Genomic DNA, 11,567 nt, shown 5'->3' with positions numbered 1-11,567 from the left:
AAGAGAGACAGGAAACTTGTCCTCTCAAAAATGAAACCCCAACCTGGAAGTTAGTATGTTAAGTGGAATAAATCAGACTCCAGGAGACAAGTACTGCCATGTTTTCTTTTATGTGAAGACTTAGAATTTAAAGTTAAGTATGTCTCTGAATGTTTATGTCATAAAACTAGAGAAACAATGGCTTATGGGTAGAAGAGATCCTTGGGAGGTAGAAACAGCGAGAAGAGCAGAATACATACATGTTTCCCCCATTCATTGCTCCCTGTCTTTGCTTACAGAGCCACCTCTGTACTGTGGTCAATGCTAGTCACTCCTGCCTACTATTTTTCTATTTTTCTCTTCTTTGTCTTTTCTGGGTATGTTATTGTTTGTTTGTTTTTTATTTTCTTCCATTCTTTTATCTCTACTGCCCATTTCAGTAATTGCCTCTGACTGTTTAGAGATACTTGGGTACCACTCCTCATGTCCTCATGGGAAGCAGAGGGCACCTAGTAGGTGCATGTCCTCACATGCCCACAGAAAGCTACTGTAACACTTCAAGGGTGCTGATGCCTCTATCACTAATGTAACTCCTCATCTTCCCTTTCATAAAAGGAATGGCTTCCAGGCCTTTCAAGGGCTGTAGTAAGCACAGAGTAAGGGTGTGAGGACGAAGGAGCAATTTGCTGATAGTTATCTGCTCCACCATTCCTATCTTGTCAATCATTTGGAGTCAGTATTTCTACATTACAGCTTAGCCTTATTGGCTAGCTACTGTGGGGCCAAGGTATCGTTCAAAAAACCAAGTATTTGCAGAACCGCCAACAATATCAGAAGCATCGTCTCTGGTGGTACGTGGACCAAGTCAACTAACCTTGATCCGTTTTACATTCTGTCCTCCTCACTTTAATACCCAAAGAATCCATCCCCATAGGCATTCCACCAGATGTATGCTGATGCAAATGAGCGATATCTTGCATTCATTTTGGAATGTGAGAGGTTTTCTAAATCAGATCAAAAGCTTGAGGAAATTGACATCCGCTTCCAAGGCATCTGCCCAGGGTGGCTATTATTACGTCCCCAACAAAGCAAAGCTGTCTCATTAGCCCAATAAGATGAGAATGCTTCTAAAGGGGGGGGGGGCGCTTAGAAAGATTAAGGAGTTCAAAATCTCATTTCGAAAGGCCAAGAAACAGATCTAGGATTGTTGTTGACTTCAAATTATGTTACAATTCTGCAATCCACACAGCCAAATTCCAGGTCTAATTTTCATCAAGATAAGCCCCATACAACAGAAAGAACAGCTCATAGAATCACGGTGTCTGGTTGAAGCTGTACTTGCCATTATCTGCTATAGATTCTCCAATGTAAATGGAAGTAGCCATCGGTCTTCACCACGCTTGTACATGTCATTATAATTATTGCCCTATTATCCAATCACAGTGTCCTCAGGCATTGGTACAGTGAGTACTTTACTATAAACAACAGTAGGTGACAGATTATACTCTTCCTAATGCATATGTTGAGTTAGTGTGCATCATCAATAGTACTACCCCATTGCCATCAGCAAGGTGTTCTGCATGAGTTCAAGTTAGGAAAAAAATAAGCTCAGCCCAGACATGGGAAAGGTCTTTTTCCTGTGACTCTTTCTATTACTAAGTATTCTATCAGTGTTCAGGGCAGGAAAAGGACTAAGTGGGTATAGCATCAGGAAAAGACTGATATGGACAAATGACTATTCGAGTACAAGGAAAGCACTCCGCTGTCACAGAGGCAATAACCAGACACAGCAACTACCATAGCTAGGGCTGGAAGGCAAAGAAAGAGTTGACAATCTCCAGCTGAAAGGCTTGGAGTCAGAGTTCTACAAATCTGAGATCTCATCACTGAGGGCAGACTCGGGCTAGAGATCTTACGAATGGAAAAGCTGAGGCTCAGAGTGCAGAGGAGGCCCATGACATCTCTGAAGAGGCAGGGGGGAGGCTGGTTCTAGGAAAGCAGAAAGAATCTGAAGGATTGGACTAATTGCTGCCTTCTGGGTTCAGTGCTGTCAGTGAGCAGCCCCTTGTTATCTTTCAGAAAGAGACAGAGAGCCAAAGAGACGAGTCATGGAGTCCCAGTGCTGGCCTGACAGCAGAACACAAGGATGTATTTGGAAATAAAAGTGAAGAGCCTAGTAACTCGGACAAACAAATCCTAAAACTTACAGGGGGCGGGGGGGAAACCTTTGGTATGTTCTCATCATTATATAAACTGAATCAGAAGTCAAACTCTTCCTCCAATACCATCTTACGAGCCCAGATGGCTTGACAACTGGACTTCCAATGATCTTCCAATGGAGATCATTCCAGTTATATCCTCTCTCTTCCTCACTCCCCACAGGAACAGAGCATAAACATCACTCAGCAAGGATACTACTAACAGAACTATAATCCTACCCACCTCCAAAACATTGATTTAAAAAAATCCTAAATAGGAGACTTTAAGAAATGGTGGTATGAATACATATTGTGTGAGTTCTTTTGTGATTGTGTTACTTCACTCAAGATGATGCCCTCCAGGTCCATCCATTTGGCTAGGAATTTCATAAATTCATTGTTTTTAATAGCTGAGTAGTACTCCATTGTGTAAATGTACCATAATTTCTGTATCCATTCCTCTGTTGAGGGACATCTGGGTTCTTTCCAGCTTCTGGCTATTATAAATAGGGCTGCTATGAACATAGTGGAGCATGTGTCCTTTTTATTAGCCCAAAACTTAGGATACCCAAGATATAAGATACAATTTGCTAAACGCATGAAACTCAAGAAGAATGAAGACCAAAGTGTGGACACTGTGCACCTTCTTAGAATTGGGAACAAAACACCCAGGGAAGGAGTTACAGAGACAAAGTTCGTAGCTGTGATGAAAGGATGGACCATTTAGAGACTGCTGTATCCAGGGATCCATCCCATAATCAGCTTCTAAACGCTGACACCATTGCATACACTAGCAAGATTTTGCTGAAAGGACCCAAATATAGCTGTCTCTTGTGAGACGATGCCGGGGCCTAGCAAACACAGGAGTGGATGTTCACAGTCAGCTATTGGATGTATCACAGGGCTCCCAATGGAGAAGCTAGAGAAAGTAACCAAGGAGCTAAAGGGATCTGCAACCCTATTGTTGGAACAACATGATGTACTAACCAGAACCCCGGAGCTCTTGTCTCTAGCGGCATATGTATCGAAAGATGGCCTAGTCGGCCATCAATGGAAAGAGAGGCCCATTGGACTTGCAAACTTTATATGCCCCAATATAGGGGAATGCCAGGGCCAAAAGAATGGGAATGGGTGGGTAGGGAAGTGGGGGGCGCTATGGGGGACTTTTGGGATAGCATTGGAAATGTAATTGAGGAAAATATGTAATAAAAATATTAAAAATTAAAAAAAAAACCAAAAAAAATAAAAACAAGCAAACAAAAAAAAAAGACTTCAAATACTATATTGAATAGGTATGGAAAGAGTGGAAAACGTTGCTCTTTTTTAGTGGAATTGCTTTGAGTTTCTCTCCATTTAAGTTGATATTGGCTATGGACTTGTTGCAAACTGTATTTTGTTGAGGTATATCTCTTGTATGGATTATCTCTCCAGGACTTTTATCATAAAGTGGTGTGGGATTTTTCAAAGTCCTTTTAAATATTTAATGTGGGTTTGGTTTGTTGTTGTTGTTGTTGTTGTTGTTTTGGTTGGTTGGGTAGGGTTTGGTTTTGTTTGTTTGTTTGTTTGTTTGTTATTTTGTCTTTTTAAAAATAAATATATGTATGCTGAAAAAAAAATAAAAAGCAGTTTAGATGTCTTAAAAAAAAAAAAAAAAAAGAAATGGTGGTATGGAAGGAAAGAGAATCTCCATGATGTGAAGGGGGTGGGGAGAATAGTGGAGATGGGGAGGTACAAGTAGAATCAGGGACGGGGAGTCAAGCTGCTGGTCTAGCAAAATCAAACAGGTGTGAAAATGCCATGAAAGAACCTCTTACTGTGTATACTAATTAAATTAAAATAAAACAAAAACGTCTTCTTCAAAGAATGATCGTGGGATGAAATTAATTAGCACACACAATATGCCAAGCTCTTTATAGATCTTCGATAAACGTTGATTCCTCCCTTCTACTAGGAAAAATAAAAAGAGTCCTAATCAAAATGTTACCTACATGAATCTGTAATATATTAAAAGAAGGATAATAAATCTTACCAAATTGGAAGTATTCCAAGACTACAATGTTGATCAAATGTTAGAAAATTAATTAGTGTAATTCAACACATTAATATATCAAATAAAACATCATTCAACATTTTAATACATGAAGTAAAAAGTACTTGATAAAATTAATGGCAATTCATAATTTTTAAAAATACTTTCAGTGCCAAGAAAGAGAAGTAATTTGCTTGGTATGACAGTTTATTTTTAAAAATTGCACAGAATATAGTTGTATCAATCAGCTTTGCTTTAGCACAATGAAATACCTGTGGCAACTGGATTTAGAAACAGAAAAGACTGATTTAACTCACAGTTTGGGAGGTTCGAGTCCAGGATCAAGTGGCTTCTTGCTTTAGCCTTTGGTTAGGGTGACAAATGAAGACAAGAACATGCGACAAAATGAGCATTGCTGTTCTGAAACCAAGCCATTGCCATGCGTGTCTTTAGAGAACACTGTATATTCATTTCATTTCCTGGGATGATGATAAAACACCCCTGATGAAAGCAACAGAGGGGAGAAAAGACTTATTTGTCTCACACACCCAGGTGATGGTCAACTCTATTGGGGAAACTGAGTCAGCAGGAACTTGAATCAACTAAGTTACAACAGCTCCACAATCAAGAAGAGAAAGCAAAGAATTCATGCATGCATACATGCTTGGCACGGAAAGTTTTAAACTGGAGTAGGAACCATAGAAATTTTGATAACTTCATTTAACTTGCATCTTAAAGACCTTCTTCAGTGCTGTCACATATATACCTCTTCCGTTTGATAATCCACGTCTATAGCTTTGTGGGTCAAATAACACCAAACTCATGATGAGCACCTCAGGTCACATGATAACTAGTTGGTTCCTTGTCAAACATTCAGTTTCCACTAGGACCCAATAGCTTGTCAATAACTGTCTCTCAAATCGAGAATAGTTGTCTGCAGATAGAGAAGACCCTTGCTTTAAAATCCTAAGGGAGTTCTGTGATTTGCCTATAGGGTCCTGCCAATGACTCCAGATGGCATCCCTGTCTGCCACTGACACCTCAAGTATCATGAATCTGCTGGGTCATATGGTACAAGTGGTTAACAATCTGCACAGCAGCCTGGACCTGTTGAAAAACCTTCTCCTGTTCTGGGCCTCACTCAAAATTAGCATTTTTCTACTTTGTTTGGTATATGGGCTAGAGTAACATATCCAAGTGAAGAGTGTGCTGCCTCCAAAGTTCAAATCTACTAACTAAGTTTTGTGCTTTTTCCATGATAGTGGGAAGGACAAGATACAACGATTTATCTTCCACCAGTATTAGAAATAATACTTCTAATTTCCAGCGAAGCCACAGGCTACACCAGCCAGAGAAGTAGCTAGGCCACTGCAGACCTTTGCCTCTTTCTCCTCTTCTCCAAATCCACTCTGCCCCCCCAGTTGGATTTGCTAACAGAGCTAAGACTAGGGGACCCCATCTCTATAGCAGACCACCTACAGTTCCAGTTTCCTCCCTGCCCCCAACTCCAGCGGATTGCTTATAAACCACAGAAGGGGGAGGGACACCTATAGCTGAGGGTAGTGGACTCTGGAGGGGCGGTCAATGAACTGAGCTACAAAAGAGATGCCACACAGAATTCCAGTATGAACACATGCTGAACCCATCAACCTTCCACCCAACTCATCCCAGCAACCTGGATCCCAACTGTGGCTGGCATTCCCTGGGACCTGGCTGCCAAGCCTTCTAGAGAAGTTAAGTAGGTCATCAAAGCAGGTAGATGAGGTTCAGATCTTCACTCTCCTCTGCTTCAAATCCAGTCCCCGAGACTCATCCCCAGCTTTGTAGCGGACTAGATGTTGTGGCCTCTCTTCACTCTCTACCCCCATTCCCAGAAGATTAAGCAGATCCTGGTGGAACGCCCTACTTTCTTCCCTCCTGTGAATCACTTTGGCACTCCACCTTTCTAATTGTTCCTCATTCCTAAGTGTCAGCTCCCAATACCTAGAAATATGTTCTACCCAGAATCCCCAATGGCCACACCTGGCAAGATCCCCAAAGAATGTCCTACCAGGCAACACACAGCCACCAAACCCTCCTAAGAAACAGAGCGAACAACAGAAACCAATGAACAAAACATACATGCAACAAACACAAGATTATATATCACCTCCTAGAATTACAATTGTCCCAAACCTAGATTCCTAGATGCCAGGGTAAAAACATAGTCAATAACAGCCAGGAGAGAATGTCTCCACTACAGCACAGAACCCCTACCACAATAAGCCCTGAGAAATGTGACATAGCTGAAGCATAAGACAATGATTTTAAGATAGCCTTTATGAATTTAATAGGGGTCCTAAAGAAGAAATTAATAAATCCCTTAAAGAAATCTATGAAAACACAGTGAGAAGAAATGAATAAAACAGTTCAAGACCTGAAAGTGGAAATAGAATCAATAACAAAACACAAACTGAAGAAAATCTTGAAATGAAAAAAAAATTAAGGAATTTCAACATGAACCTCAGAGGCAAACATCATCAACAGAATTGAAGAGATGGGAGAGAAAAATCTCAGGGAATGAAGAAGACAAGGTAAACTGGTCAAAGAAAATGTTAAATCTAAAAGACTCCAGGCACAAAACATCCAGGAAATCTGGGATGCTATGTAAAAAACAAACCTACAAATAATAGGAAGGGAGGGAGGGGAAGAAACCAAAGAAAATAGAAACCATAGAAAATATTTTCAATGGAATCCTAGAAGAAAATTTCTCTAACCTAAAGAAGATGGTGTATGCCAAGGCACAAGCATACAGAACATCAAATAGACTGGACCAGAATGTAAGTTCCTCTCATCATATGATAATCAAAACACTAAATGTACAACACAAAGACAGAACACCAAAAGGTGCAAGAGAATAAAACCAAATAACATAAAGGCAGACCTAATATAATAACACCTGACTTCTCAATTGAAAGTCTAAAAGCAAGAGAGACCTGGCTAGAACCTCTACAAACTCCAAGCCTGGACAACTATACCCAGCACAACTTTCAATTACAATAGATGTGTGTGTGGGGGGGGGGGGGGGGCAGGGATCATTCCTTGATTGTTGCAGGGACTTGGATCACACTATGAACCAAGTGTTATTTACTGTTCTCAGTTGTGACATGCCTCAACTTTAGCAGACACCTTTCTGCTTGAATATTGCTAACAGGATTAAATTAAGTCAACCATAGATCCAGAGGAGAAGCAAACAACCTGTTGACTGGAAGTGAACATAGGATTATTAAGAAAAAAAAAAGAGAGAGAGATATTAAGAGGGAAGAGGGAGGACAGATAGAGTCAGAGAGACACACAGGATGTAGAAAGGAGGGTCATTCAGTTTGAAGGAGGGTTTTTTGAGCAGGATTGCTGGTGGGACATCAACTGAAAAGAAAGGCCAGGAGGGTGCTTTCTCTGCTCCTCTGAGCTAGCAGGCTTTCACCCCAGCCTCTGGCTCCTGAGTCTTCATTGGTAAAATCAAATGATTGAGAAGTTGTTAAATAATAATAACAACAAATTTAAGCATCAAGAAACTAAATGGCTCAGGGATCTAGGGCAAAACCAAGTATTAGCATTCCACTAAAGGAAAGTAGCATTAAAATGGCTTCTGATGACATTTTACTATGTTCATAGATCAGTGCCTTGCTCATACGTCATCAGAGAAGAAGATGGGAACAAAGACAGAGATTCACAGCCAGATGATACGCAGAAAGTAAGAGCCCTCGTAACGCACAGCCCTAAACAGAATGTCTCCATCCAATCCCTGTCCTCAGGGCCCCAGGAACCCAGAGGAAGAGGAGGTAGAAAGAGTGTGAGAGCCAAAGGGGATGAAGGACACCAAGGAGATAAGGCCTCCTCGACACATCAAAGCCAACGCACACATGAGGTCATGGGGTCTGAAGCAGCACACATGGGGCCTGCACAGATCTGCACACATATGGGATCCTAAGGTTGAGATGATTCCCTAATCCAGAAGTGGTCTTTGATTGATAACCACTTGCAAATGAAAATTCAGATTTCTCCAACGGAGTCTCACTGGAGAAGCAAGTAACTCTTAAGGGCAGGCCACGTGCCCAGCAATAAATGGTCAACATAAAACAAACACAACATTGTCTCATAATGCTGTGTCAGGCTTTTCCTTTTTTAAATTAGATCATCATCATAATTCTCTTCTCTTCTTCATCTTCCTCCTCCTTCTCTTCCTCCTCCTCCTCCTCGTCTTCTTTTCTTTTATACTTTTTTTTTTTTGTACTACAGATTCTCTTAGTGTATATATTATGGCTTCTGGTTTGGGATTTTTCTGGGATTTCTGAGTGTGTGAATGAGTGGGTCTCTGCATTTATATCTGTCTCTTGTGCCTTTGGATCTTCTTCTGTTTGTTTAATTTTTCTTATTCTTATGTGTTTGCTTTCATCTTATCTTGTTTTATTTTTATCCCATAGACCCCTACTTGTTTTCTAATGACAGATAGAAAGGGGATGGATCTGGATGGGAGGGGCGGTGCAGAGGAACTGGGATGAGTAGAGAGAGGGAAAACTGTAATCAGGATGAATTAGATGAAAATCTATTTTCAATAAAAGAAAAAATATTGTTTCAGAAAAAGGAGATAATATTTCTATATGCTCTGGACTATTAGAAATTTTACTGAGGTAAAGGGCCTTTGAATTTTAGTTGGATTTATTTCTCATCTCTGGTGTGCATGTGCTTTACCAACAAGTCCAAACTAGTTACTATCTCTTGTGCTCTTGACCCAATCAGCAAAATGTCTTCAATATAATGGACTAACATCTCTATGGAAGAGACAGACAATCGCGGTCCCTTGTGAACCAGGTTATGACGCTGGCTAGAGAATGAATGTACCCTTGAGGTTATCTAATAAAGGTGCACTGGTGGCCTCGCCAGCTAAACACAACTTCTTTTTGCAGTCTTTATGAGCAGGAACCAAGAGAAAAGCATTTGCAAGATCAATAGCTGCATACTGGGAGATGTGTTAATCTGCTCAAGGAAGGAAACCACATGGTTTTGAAGCTGCAATTCGTCATCCCTTGATTAGGCTTGTGATAATCAGCTGTCATCCTTCTGATCCATCAGTCCTCTGCACAGACCACATAGAACAGTTAAAAGGTGTTAAGGGTGGAAACCACTACCCCTCGCTAATCCTTGATGGTGATGCCAATTTCTGTGACCCTTCAAGAATGGTGATACTGTTTTGGGTTCACTATTTTCCCTATTAGAAGCTGCTCGAATGGCTTCTATTTTCCTCCTCGATTCATCAGTTAGGGAACCAACATGGCTCTTCTTCCCAATTATATGTTCTTGGACTAAGGAAATGGCCAGAGGAGGAGTTTGGGGACCCACTAGAACTACTGTGAGTCAGACTTTGACTAAGACTCCATAGATCATCATATGCTATTCCTTTAACCGGAGGGCCACAGTGCTTTTGTGGGTCTCCTGGAATCAATGTCAATTCAGACTTACTTTCTAGTAGCCCCTGAAATGTCGGACTATTTCCTTTACCCCAGTAAAGTAATCTTGATAAAAGAACATAGATCCTTTCTGGGAAGGATGGGGAAAAAAATCAATAGTTGGGGAAGGATGGGAGACAGATTCATAGTAAAACTTTTCAGTGTTGTAACATAGTCTTTCCTGAAGAACACCTGGCGTTGGCCTTTACTTCATTAAATGGGTTATGTATTTATAAACTGGCTCGAGTCTGGAGATTGGCTGATGGGCCTTGAGTCTCGGCTGCTGCATTTCAAGGCAGCCTTTCATTCATTTGTTCTAAATGTTTATGCATATGCATATCAAGCAAGGACTTAGTAGGCTTCCTATCTGTTTCATCACTGGAAACACCATGATTAATAACCAGGCCTAAAGGTCTACACAATTCAAACTACTATTCGTTGGATATAGTGTCCATTACTGTAAGTACGCTCACCTTGCCTTTGGTGATTCAGTGCTACCACTTGGCCCCTTGTTACTCTGGGATCCAATTAGAACACCTGCGTTTAATTCATACAAATGAGCAGTTGCACCTCCACCCTAAGGTCTAGCACAAGGAGAACAATGACAGAGCTCTTCCATTATGCTGGTGGCCCTCTCAGTGACTTGTGCTTTAGTGAAGGGTGTAGTTCAGGCCCTTCTGCTGTATAAGACAATAAACCCAATTCAAGCATTCCAATTTGCCCAAGCTTTAAAATTCCTCCATCAACATTAAAGCAAGGGATATGAAGCATCTCCAGTTTAGTTCACCGTAGGTCAACTTTTGAACTATGTGTTGGCCAGCCAATCAAATGAACTCTTTGCATCTTTGTTAACTATGTGAGTTATAACATCAAACCTAGACTCTCTACTCAATGGTCTGATATCAATAAACTCAGACTGATCCTCTCTTATGTTCTTTCCACCATTATCTTACATCCTTAAAATCCATTCCCATACGTAATCCCCAGACTTCTGCTTGAATGAATTAGAAAACCCATTGAGTTATTTAGTGATGTAGCACAACCCCTCATGGACGACACTTGTTACCTCACCTTTAGGAGCTTGCCTAGTCTAGAATCTTATTATAGGTCTAGAGGCAAAGGTGGGCACTGAAGGACATCAGCATTATCTTGCTTAGCATTCTTTTCAGGAGAGGGCTCCGTTGGTTCCATTAACAATGCATGGGAAGATCAAAACTTCAGGTGACAGCAGATGCTGGCGAGGATGTGGAGAAAGAGGAACACTCCTCCATTGATGGTGGGATTGCAAGCTTGTACAACCACCCTGGAAATCAGTCTGGCGGTTCCTCAGAAAATTGGACATAGTACTACCGGAGGATCCAGCAATACCTCTCCTGGGCATATATCCAGAAGATGCCCCAACCGGTAGGAAGGACACATGCTCCACTATGTTCATAGCAGCCTTATTTATAATAGCCAGAAGCTGGAAAGAACCCAGATGCCCCTCAACAGAGGAATGGATACAAAAAATGTGGTGCATTTACACAATGGAGTACTACTCAGCTATTAAAAGGAATGAATTTATGAAATTCCTAGGCAAATGGTTGGACCTGGAGGGCATCATCCTGAGTGAAGTAACACAATCACAAAAGACCTCAAATGACACGTACTCACTGATAAGTGGATATTAGCCCAGAAACTTAGGATACCCGAGATATAAGATACAATTTGCAAAACACATGAAACTGAAGAAGAACGAAGACCAAAGTGTGGACACTTTACCCCTTCTTAGAATTGGAAACAATCACCCATGGAAGGAGTTACAGAGACAAAGTTTGGAGCTGAGACAAAAGGATGGACCATCTAGAGACTGCCATATCCAGGGATCCATCCCAT

Source organism: Mus caroli, unplaced genomic scaffold (genome assembly GCF_978045245.1).
Source record: "Mus caroli unplaced genomic scaffold, Mus_caroli_1 scaffold_10, whole genome shotgun sequence".
Lineage (NCBI taxonomy): Eukaryota > Metazoa > Chordata > Mammalia > Rodentia > Muridae > Mus > Mus caroli.
The sequence above is the reverse complement of the archived record's forward strand: the minus strand, read 5'-3'. Positions refer to the sequence as shown.